We start from the raw sequence: 10873 nt of genomic DNA on the forward strand, positions 1-10873 counted from the left end.
CAGGCTGGTCTAGAACTCTGGACATCATGATCCACCTGCCTTAGCCTCCCAAAGTGCTGAGATTACAGGCATGAGCCACCAAGCCTGGCCAAATTTACTAAAATTTTCTAGTAAATTTACTAAAGTTATACTAGTAAATTTAAATTTACTGAAAATTATTCAATTGTATAAGTAATGTGAGCAAATTTTAGGAGTAAATTTTTTGATACATAAATTATATGTCAATGAAGTTGTTTAATACATTAAAAAATTTTAGTCTCGAGATAAGCTAATGATTATAAAACCTAGCCAGCATGCTGGGTGTAGTGGCACATGCCTGTAGTTCCAGTTACTTGGGAGGCTGAGTCAGAAGACCCCTTGAGCCAAGCAGTTCACGGATGTAGTGTGCATGATGAAGCCTGTGAATAGTCAGCCACTGCACTCCAGCCTGGACAATGTTGCAAGACCCTTGTCCAGAACAAAACAAAACAAAACCCTAAAACGAACTATAGCTAGCAAACAAATATCCTGTTTAATGATTTAAAAAAATACACATCTCCATGACTAAATCGACTAATATAAATATTTCATAGAAAATTCCAGGTAAAATTTAGTGTGTTCAATATAAATAAATGAAATGTTTATCTCCTTACTTCTCATTTGGATTATTTGCTTCTCAAAGACAGAATTATTCCTTGCAAGAAACAAATTTATACATACAATAGTTCTTTATTTAGTTGTTGTTTTATTGATTTCAAAGATTTATCCAACATTTGTGAAGGACCAAATGCTATAGCCTACTGAGGCTAAATCAGTGTAGCCCAGGTTGGAGATTCCAATCAGATGTCTTCTAGTTGGAAATGTTGCAAATTATATTATTGTTCAAAAATATTTACTCCCTTTCCATAACCTCATGGGAAGAATGTTTTTCCTCTATCGTTGATCTTGGCTTGGGCTTCTGTGACGTGCTTTGACCTCAGGCAGAATGTGCTTACATTCTATACCCTCGCATTAGCATAATGCAGCATAGCCTATGACTAAACAGGCTTTCCGGGAGGCTTCTGTGCTAGCAGCTTTCACCTATATTACCGTGAACCATAGAAATGGTAGATATTTGAACTTTTACTCTCTAAAAACCTGCTTTTTTTGTTTTTGTTTTTGTTTTTGACGGAGTCGTGCTCTGTCGCCAGGCTGTAATGTAGTGACGCGATTCCACCTCACTGCAACCTTCATCTCCCGGAGTTCAAGCAATTCCCCTGCCTCAGCTTTCTGAGTAGCTGGGACTGCAGGCGCGTGCCACCACCCCTGGCTAATTTTTGTTGTTGTATTTTAGTAGAGACGGGGTTTCACCATGTTGGCCAAGATGCTATCTCCTGACCTTGTGATCTGCCCGCCTCGGCCTCCCAAAGTGCTGAGATTACAAAGGTGAGCCACCAGGCCAGGCCCAAACCCTGCATTTTTATGTGGTTCATTCAACCCTCATCTTACCTCCTGCGGTAGTTACTTCTATATCTCCCTTTATGTCGATAGAAAAGTGAGGCTCAGGGAAGTTAGTAACTTGCTAAAGTACCTCTCTCACTAGTTGGCCACACTTCCTCTGGGGATTGTGTGACCCTCGTCCCCGCCCCAGCCCCGGGACCGCGCACAGGGGAGCCATGGCACCAGCAGCAGCCACACGCTCGCCCCCTACTGCTAGCATCCCTGCAGCGCAGCCCCTGCCCTCACTGCCTGCGGAAAGCTGCGGGTCTTGGAGCCTTGGTTGGTCTCCAGCCTTCTCCTGACTTTGGCTACGTGTCATCCTCCAGGCTCACCCCCAACCAGGACTCCTCCACTCCCCATTCCCAGTCCCTTCTCCCGGACATCCCTGGCCAGCTCCAGCAGCGCCGCCAACTTCAACTTCACGCCCTTTGTTTTCACTTCTTTTTTAACAGCAGAAGCACCGAACAAAATTCCTTAATAAAATTCCTCACTGGCCTCTGACACTAGATTACAAACATCAGGTGACTCAATATTGTGGGAGGAAATTGGGCCAACTTAGCTAAAATTAATCCAAGCGTTGCTATAATATGACCTAAGTCCCTCCCTTTATAAAATGTAGATAAGAATTGGTATAAACACTTGGGGCATCATGCTCAATAATACTACGGTATAACTAGTCTATCTGAATAAATATTACACATTTTCATTTATCCAACAAAGACTTATCCAGCCTCTCTTTTGTACCTCACTGAATTTAAATTTCTCATTCTGGAGAAGGAGACCCCTGGAATGCAGAAAATGTGGAAGGTTACACCTGCAGGTCTGTGATTGGCACATTGGAAGGACCCATGGGAATATGCCAATGTGAAATCTACATCACAGGGGTTAAGAAGACTTGACTAGAATACATTTCTATACGTTTATGGCATCTGTGCAATTTCTAGCTCCCCCCTCTTTTTATCATTTCGATTATAGGTTCTAACATGCAACTTTAAAAATGGTTTCTCAAGCTCATGGCCTTCAAGCCTAGAATTTGGTTGCTAGTACACAGTATGTGTTTTTGCTTGCTAGTAGTAAAAAATGTTTGAATGGGGAGATCTTTCCATGGAAAAAGTTTTCATAACATTGTTACAAAGAGCATTACTTACATTGTTAGTAATTCTAACAATGCAGAGGAATATCAAGATTTTTCAAATGTTTTACAAGGATGTTGGGGAAGGGAATGGTCTTTCCGACTCTGTCTCCATGATTCTATGTGTTAACTTACAAAGAGACCACACTGCGTTATTTTTGGTCAAGATAAGCAATTAAAAACTCACTGGTGCATACCGTGTCTTCCATATTTTCAAACTTAAATTCATTTCATACTTTCTTCTCTTTGAACAAAGAATTTACCGAGATAACCAGTATGTCGCAAGTCTTTCTACAATGAACCTCTTTCACAACCTTGGTTCCTGATTCTCCCGGCACACAGACTTTTTTCTTGAAGCATATTTGTTCCATTTGTGATTCTTCCCTGGCAAATAGTCCTGCCTCAAACTCAACCTACCTCTTGGGTATCTTTGTAAAATTCTTGCTGTCTTATACCTGATTAGATTGGACTGGTAGTGTTCGTTAGTTTGATTTTTGTTTCAGCATATCAAATTTTTTAAGGGGACAGAGTTACAATTTGGCTTCCCTTAGTGTACCATCAAAATGAATCCACTCTTCCTCCATTTTATTGCATAAAAACATAATGCAATATTATCATAGGCCCTTGTGCGCATGAGTGTTTCCTCCATCTCTTGAGGGTAGAGACCAATCTAGTTCCCCTCCTTATCCTCAGCAGCTAGGCGTAGGCCTGATACCTAGGAGACACTTGGTAAATGTCTTTTGAATAAATGAATGAACCAGTGATGAGTAAATTAATGGAAAGCCTGGCTTTTAACCAAGGGAAGCCCATGGAGGCTCAGCATGACTGTGTTTAGCATCTATAGGGCTAGCCAAGGCAGAAGATCAGAAACTGGAGATATTCGGGCAGCCTTTGGGAACTGGTGGTGCTACACAGAGAAGATCTCTCAGAAGGGAGAGAAGATAGTGAAAGACGATTAAATGGAGAAAGACGTTAAAGGCAAAGGGGAATAGAAAGGGCAAATGCAAAAGGAAACCTCATCTGTTAGACTGGGCTCTTTTCCTTTCCCTCTCCTCAGCTCCCACAGACAGCTTTGGGTCCCACTATTTTAAAAAATATAATTTATTTCATTTTACAATCTAGGAAGTTTGCAGCCACCAGCAGTTCTAGTAAAATTTCAGGTGTGACTGGGAATTTGGAAATCTCAATGGAGCTGTTAGTGTAGTGAACGTTGTATGTAAAATACATGCATACTTTTGATAGTACATGTGATGATATCTCTCTAAAATTGACCTCACTGGTTTCATTCTCAGCAAATTGACCAGGGCCGCTCAACATGGCTTTTATCATGCCTGATGTTAATGCATGTTCTCTTTTTACAATAAATTCATGGCCATCAGATGATATCAATTTGACATACATGGCATCAGGGCCTTCACAGCCACCATAGGTTTTCTCCTCTCCATCCATTTTGTTCTTATGGAATTCAATTTTGCTTCCGCAGGAACTTTAGTAGTTTCCCGGAGCTCTGTTTTTGCCCCAGCCAGAGTCTCACTCCTCAAGCCTACAGCCACCGCAGCTCAGTCCCTTTGTACCGCCACAGGTCCTATTCCAGGGCAGTTGCCCCACTTTGGGTCCCTTTTGAGTCCTTCTCCACTTGCTCCAATTCTGATCGGTTGAGTTGCTGTGCAGGATCAAGAACTGTAAGCAGTTGGAAAGCAGCAACTGAATATAAAGTTTAGGAATTCACTAAGCCAGTAAGTTTGAAGATAGGTTGAAATGCCAGGCTGCAGTATAATATTTCACTCCTCAAGAGGTGGGCCTTCCAAGCGACTACTTGTCTTTCCCCTGTGAAATGTGATATGCTCCCTGGAAACAGCCTATGAACAGCCCAGTTTCCATTTTTCCAAGGACTGCCAGCATTGCTGCTGGGCTGACTTGGAGGGTTGGCTGGGTTAGACTAAGGTTAAGCCAAGATCTTTTCAAAGTAATTGGCATTGCAGAATAACTACTGTACATTGCCAAAGAAGAGACGATGATGACAAAGAGATGTGACCTTAAAGGAATGTGACCCCAGTCTTTGACTGATTCTTTTTTGTCAAAATAGCCAAAAGAATGTCTGATCAAGGGTCATGTTGAAAGGAAAATTAAAATTTGCTTCGTTCTTTTTTAAAACATAAATTTTTTAAGAAGCAGAGAATAAACATTGATTGGAATACAGGGTTTCTTCTTGTTCAATTACAAAAATATTTTTAGGATCTCCAAATGTCCTCTGAAATCTGAGAGTTAATATTTAAAGTATAATTTTGACTCATTTAAATGAATAAGAAACTTGTCTTCTGGGCAAAATAAGAAATGTTGAGCTTGTCGCTTGGGTTCATGGTGGTGCCATCTGTGTCTCTGTACCCAAGTGCTCTGTGTATAGTGGGAGCTCAGTAAACATTTGGCGCCTGGGTGAAAGGACTGAAATTCAATTGCATTATAATCCTGACCTGCTGTTTCGGTTGGAAGGAGCTAATTCATTATATAGCTCATGGAGGCTCAGCATTCTGACTTATTTTGCTGTAGAAGCAGATAGAGTAAGAAGCTATGCCTAGCTTCTTACTTTAATGTCACCTATTTTCAAACATCATCATTAACAATAAATTTATTTTATTAGAATGTGTGTGTGCTTGTAGGAAAAGCTTGCAATGTAACAAAACCAGCTTTCTAAAAATAAATGATTCTATCTTTTGTAATCAGTACTTCATGCAGTTGTAGTCACTGCAAATGGGCTGGCAGATAGCTCCAAGATTCTGCAAAGTCACTATGATTTGAACTATATTCATAATGATATCGTTCTGTATTTTTCCTCACTGCAAAGTTATATTTTTTAAAATTCTATAAAATAAAAATGCAGAAAGGAATGAAAACTCATAGTTGCCACTATTAGTATATTCCTACAGTATTTTTTGGTGTAAGAATGTGGGATAGTAATAATTCTAAATTGGTCCTCCATGATTTCCACCCTCTAGTTATTTCTGTGATTACACTGTTACTTGGGAAAAGGAATTTTACAGAGGCAATCAAGTTACTGATCAGTTGACCCTAAAATAAAGAGATTATCAGAGTAAGCCTAACCTAATTACACGAAGTCTTTAAAAGCAGAGAGTTTTCTGTGGCTAGCTGAAGAAGCAGAGTCAGAGATTCAAAGCATGAGAAGCATTCAAAATGCATTGCTTTCTGGAAGATGGGAGGAGCCACAAATTAAGAAATGCCAGTGTAAAGTGTCTGTTCATATCCTTTGCCCACTTTTGAATGGACTTGTTTGTTTTCTTCTTGTAAATCTGTTTTAGTTCTTTGTAGATTCTGGATATTAGCCCTTTGTCAGATGGGTAGATTGCAAAATTTTTTCCCCATTCTGTTGGTTGCTGGTTCACTCTAATGATTGTTTCTTTTGCTCTACAGACACTCTGGAGTTTAATTAGATCCCATTTGTCTATTTTGGCTTTTGTTGCCATTGCTTTTGGTGTTTTAGCCATGAAGTCCTTGCCTATGCCTGTGTCCTGGATTATTTTGTCTAGGTTTTCTTCTAGGGTTTTTATGGTGTTAGGTCTTATGTTTATAACTTTAATCCATCTGGAGTTAATTTTAGTGTAAGGTGTCAGGAAGGGGTCCAGTTTCTGCTCTCTGCACTTTGCTAGCCAGTTTTCCCAACACCATTTATTAAACAGGTAATTCTTTCCGCATTGCTTGTTTTTATCAGGTTTGTCAAAGATCAGATGATTGTAGATGTGTGACATTGCCTCTGAGTCCTCTGTTCTGTTCCATTGGTCTGTGTCTCTGTTTTGGTACCAGTACCATGCTCTTTTGATTACTGTGGCCTTGTAGTATAGTTAGAAGTCAGACAGCATGATGCCTGCAGCTTTATTCTTTTTGCTTAGGATTATTTTGGCTATGCAGGCTCTCTTTTGGTTCCATATGAAGTTTAAAGTGTTTTTTTTCCAGTTCTGTGAAGAAGGTCATTGGAAGCTTGATGGGGATAGCATTGAATCTATAAATTACTTTGGGCAGTATGGCCATTTTCACGACATTGATTTTTCCCAACCATGAGCATGGAATGTTTTTCCAACTGTTTATGTCCTCTCATTTCATTGAGCAGTGGTTTGTGGTTCTCCTTGAAGAGGTCCTTTACATCCTTTGTTAGTTGTATTCTTAGGTATTTTATTTTCTTTGTAGCAATTGTGAATGGGAGTTCACTTTTGATTTGGCTCTCTGTTTGTCTGTTATTGGTGTATAGGAATGCTTGTGATTTTTGCACATTGATTTTGTATCCTGAGACTTTGCTGAAGTTGCTTATTAGTTTCAGGAGATTTTGGGCTGAGACAATGGGATCTTCTAAATATACAATCATGTCATCTGCAAATAGGGATAATCTGACTTCCTCTTTTCCTTATTGAATACCTTTTATTTCTTTTTCTTGCCTGATTGCTCTGGCTAGAACTTCCAATACTATATTGAATAGGAATGGTAAGAGAGGGCATCCTTGTCTAGTGCCAGATTTCAAAGGGAATGCTTCCAGTTTTTTGCCCATTCAGTATGATATTGGCTGTTGGTTTGTCGTAAATAGCTTTTATTATTTTGTGATATGTTACATTAATACCTAGTTTATTGAGGGTTTTTAGCATAAAGGGCTGTTGAATTTTGTTGAAGGCCTTCTCTGCATCTATTGAGACAATCATGTGGTTTTTGTCTTTGGTTCTGTTTATGTGGTGGATTATATTTATAGACTTGTGTATGTTAAACCAGCCTTGCATCTTCAGGATGAGGCCTACTTGATCATGATGAATAAGCATTTAGATTTGCTGTTGCATTCTGTTTGCTAGCATTTTACTGAGAATTTTGCATCGATGTTCATCATGGATATTGGCCTGAAGTTTTCTTTTTTAGTTGTATCTCTGTCCGGTTTTTGTAGACGTCTATGAGGCCAACAAACATATGAAAAAATGTTCATCATCACTGGTCGTTAGAGAAATGCAAATCAAAACCACATTGAGATACTATCTCACACCAATTAGAATGGCAATCATTAAAAAATCTGGAGACAGCAGATGCTGGAGAGAATGTGGAGAAATAGGAACACTTTTACACTGTTGGTGGGAGTGCAAATTAGTGCAACCATTGTGGAAGACAGTGTGGCGATTCCTCAAGGACCTAGAAATAGAAATTCCATTTGACCCAGCAATCCCATTACTGGGTACATATCCAAAGAATTATAAAGTGTTCTATTATAAAGACACATGCACACATATTTTCATTGCAGCACTGTTTATAATAGCAAATGCCTGGAACCAACCCAAATGTCCATCAACAATAGACTGGATAAAGAAAATGTAGTACATATACACCATGGAATACTATGCAGCCAAAAAAATGATGAGTTTGTGTCCTTCATAGGGACATGGATGAATCTGGAAACCATCATTATCAGCAAACTGACACAAGAACAGAAAATCAAACACTGCATGGTATCACTCCTAGGCAGGTGTTGAACAATTGGAACATATGGACACAGGGAGGTGAGCATCACACACTGCAGTCAGTTGGGAGGAACTAGGGGAGGGATGGGGGAGTGGGGAAGGTAGGGAGGGACAGGGGGTGGGGAGGGTGGGGAGAAATAATGTGGGGAGAAATATCAGATATAGGTGATGGGGGTAGGAAGGTAGCAAACCATCTTGCCATATATGTACCTATGCAGCAATCCTGCATGACCTGCACATGTACCCCAGAACCTAAAGTACAATTAAAAAAAAAAAAAAGAAAGAAAAGAAATGCCAGTGACATCTAGGAATGGAGAGTGAGTCCTAGCCAATAGTCAGCAAGCAGATGGAAACATCAGTCCTACAAGCAAAAAGAACTGCCCAACAACCTGACTAAACTTGGAAGCAAATCCTATATGGTATCTTGGGCTTGGCCGACATCTGGATTTCAGCCTTTGTGACCCTCAGCAGAGGACCCAGTTAAAATGTACCAGACGCCTGACCCATGAAAAATGTAAGATAAGAAATATGTATTGTTTGCAGCTGTTAAACTTGTGATGGTTACACAGCAATAGAGACTAATGCAGATTTTGATACAGAAAGTTGATACTGCTGTAGTTGATACCTAAAAGGTGGAAATAGTTTTGGGATTAGGCAGTAACTGGAGGCTAGAAGAATCTTGAGGAACATGATAGAGAAAGGCCAAATTGTCTCAAATGGACTGTTAGTAGAAATATGGATATTAAAATACAACTCGGGAGAGCTTAGAAGAAGATGAAGAGCATTATAGAGCAAACGTAAATTGCCTTAGGGAAAGGCTAAATCATCATGAACAGACTGTAATTAGAAATCTGGGCTTTTAGAATACTGTTGGGGAAGACTCAGAAGAAAGTGAGAATCATATTATTGGAACTGGACGAAGGAGAATCCTTGCTATGTGGTGATAGAAAGCTTAGAAAAATTGTGTCCTGCAGTTATGTGGAAAGCAGAATTTGTAAATGACAAACTTAGATATATAGCTGAGGAGATTTCCAAGCAAAGTGTTAAAGGTGCTGGCTTATTTCTCTCTTATTACTTATACTAAAATGTGAGAAAAATAATAACTGGAGGGAAAATCTGGTAAACATAAAGGGATCAGGACTGGAGGATTTTGAGACTGTTCAGCCTTTCCAGATGGCAAGAAATGCTACGAGTCAGAAATGGCTTCCAAAAGTATGGCATAGAGAATAGAAAGACTGTGCAACTGTCCAGCTTTTACTGAAGCCTCAGAAAGACTGACAGGTCAAAGTGTTCAGTCATAACAAAGGCTCTTCTAAGATATTAAGGATGTGACACACAGATCCTATCAGTGAAACTAGAGGGCCTCTCAGAAGCTTAGGAGTGTTGTCCCTCAGTCATCTCAGCAGAAGCCAAAGGTAGAGCAGGGAACATCTCAAAAAGGTTTGTGGTCATGGCTTTTGTCTAATGGAATAAAACTCTGAAAAATTCAGGCAAGGACCATTCAGTGGGTTGAATAGTTTCTTCCTATAATTCATGTCTTCCTTGGATCTATGAATAGTTAGGGGTGACCCAGACCACATCTTCAGTATCAGGACCCAGTGGAATAGCAATTTCTTCCTAAAAGTGCCATGACATCAGTGAAGTGTATACATCATACCTTTTTTGAATTACAGTGTGTATAACTATTATTCTATGTCTGCCCCACTATTGTATATTTGGAGTATTGTAGGATCATAACATATCTCTTTAGTTTTACAGGTCCTCAGATAGAGAGGACTTGTTCCTGGGAACTGCCATTATGGATTACCCTAGAGCCCCATACTTTACTGATTTCTACATGATGTACATGATGGGATTTGGGCCATATGAGCTATTGAGATTTAGATGAGAATTTTTGTTTTTGAGTTGATACTCTAATGGGAATTTGGGGAATTTATGGACATGACGAATCAGGGGACTACAGGGTGGATTGTGGTAGGCAGTGTTCTAAATAGCTCCTTAATCCCTGTCCTCTAATGTTACTGCCTTATGTTGTATTACACAAAAAAGGAATTTTACAGATGCTATTAAGGTGACTAATCAGTTGACCTTAAAATAAGATGTCATCCATGTGGGCCTATCCTTATTACATGGGCCCTTTAAAACAAGAGAGTTTTCTCTGGTTTGTTGGGGAAGCAGAAATCAGAGATTAAAAGTATGAGAGAAATTCAGTATGTCATTGCTGTCTTGAAGGAGGAATCTACAAATGGATGAATTTGAGTGACCTCTAGGAGCTGAGACTGACTCCTGGCCAACAGTGGCAGTGGAGAATGGAGACTTCAGTCCTACAACCACAAGAACTAAATTCTGCCAACAACCTGAACGAGGTCAGGAGAACATTCCTCCCCAGAGGATCCTGATGAGAACATGGCTCAGCTGACATCTTGATTTTATTCTACCTTTGAGACCCTGAACAGAGGGCCCAGCTAAAATATGCTGGATACCTGACCCATGGAAACTGTAGATAACCTGTATTATTTACTGTTATAAGTTTGTGATAATTTGTTATGAAACAATAGAATAAAAAAAGAAACAATAGAAAACTAATGTGTGTGTCTTTGTAAAACTATGAGTATAATGCTATGCATATATATTCTTTTCAATAGAAGAGATCACGTTTTTACAAAACCATATAAAATTAGTCTAGCCAGAGATTTATAGGATGATATTATTGTAAGTCAGTAATAAAATGAAATTTATAGTACAGACAGAATTCCAATTTTTAAAAAGCCCTTAATAAAGAGGG

General features: G+C 39.4%; 1 long non-coding RNA gene and 1 pseudogene across 1 annotated transcript; one reads left to right on the forward strand and one right to left on the reverse strand.

The window, feature by feature from the left end:
* Positions 1-992: 992 nt before the first annotated feature.
* Positions 993-10670, forward strand: LOC118142977 (uncharacterized). The gene is made up of 4 exons (XR_004726975.3): positions 993-1085; positions 1313-1404; positions 8006-8127; positions 10321-10670. It is a non-coding gene; the product is annotated as an uncharacterized LOC118142977 (long non-coding RNA).
* On the reverse strand, positions 3676-4045 carry LOC100410350 (transcription elongation factor B (SIII), polypeptide 1 (15kDa, elongin C) pseudogene; annotated as a pseudogene).
* Positions 10671-10873: the final 203 nt, after the last annotated feature.

The sequence above is a fragment of the Callithrix jacchus genome, chromosome 7 (assembly GCF_049354715.1).
Source record: "Callithrix jacchus isolate 240 chromosome 7, calJac240_pri, whole genome shotgun sequence".
Classification (NCBI taxonomy): Eukaryota; Metazoa; Chordata; class Mammalia; order Primates; family Cebidae; genus Callithrix; species Callithrix jacchus.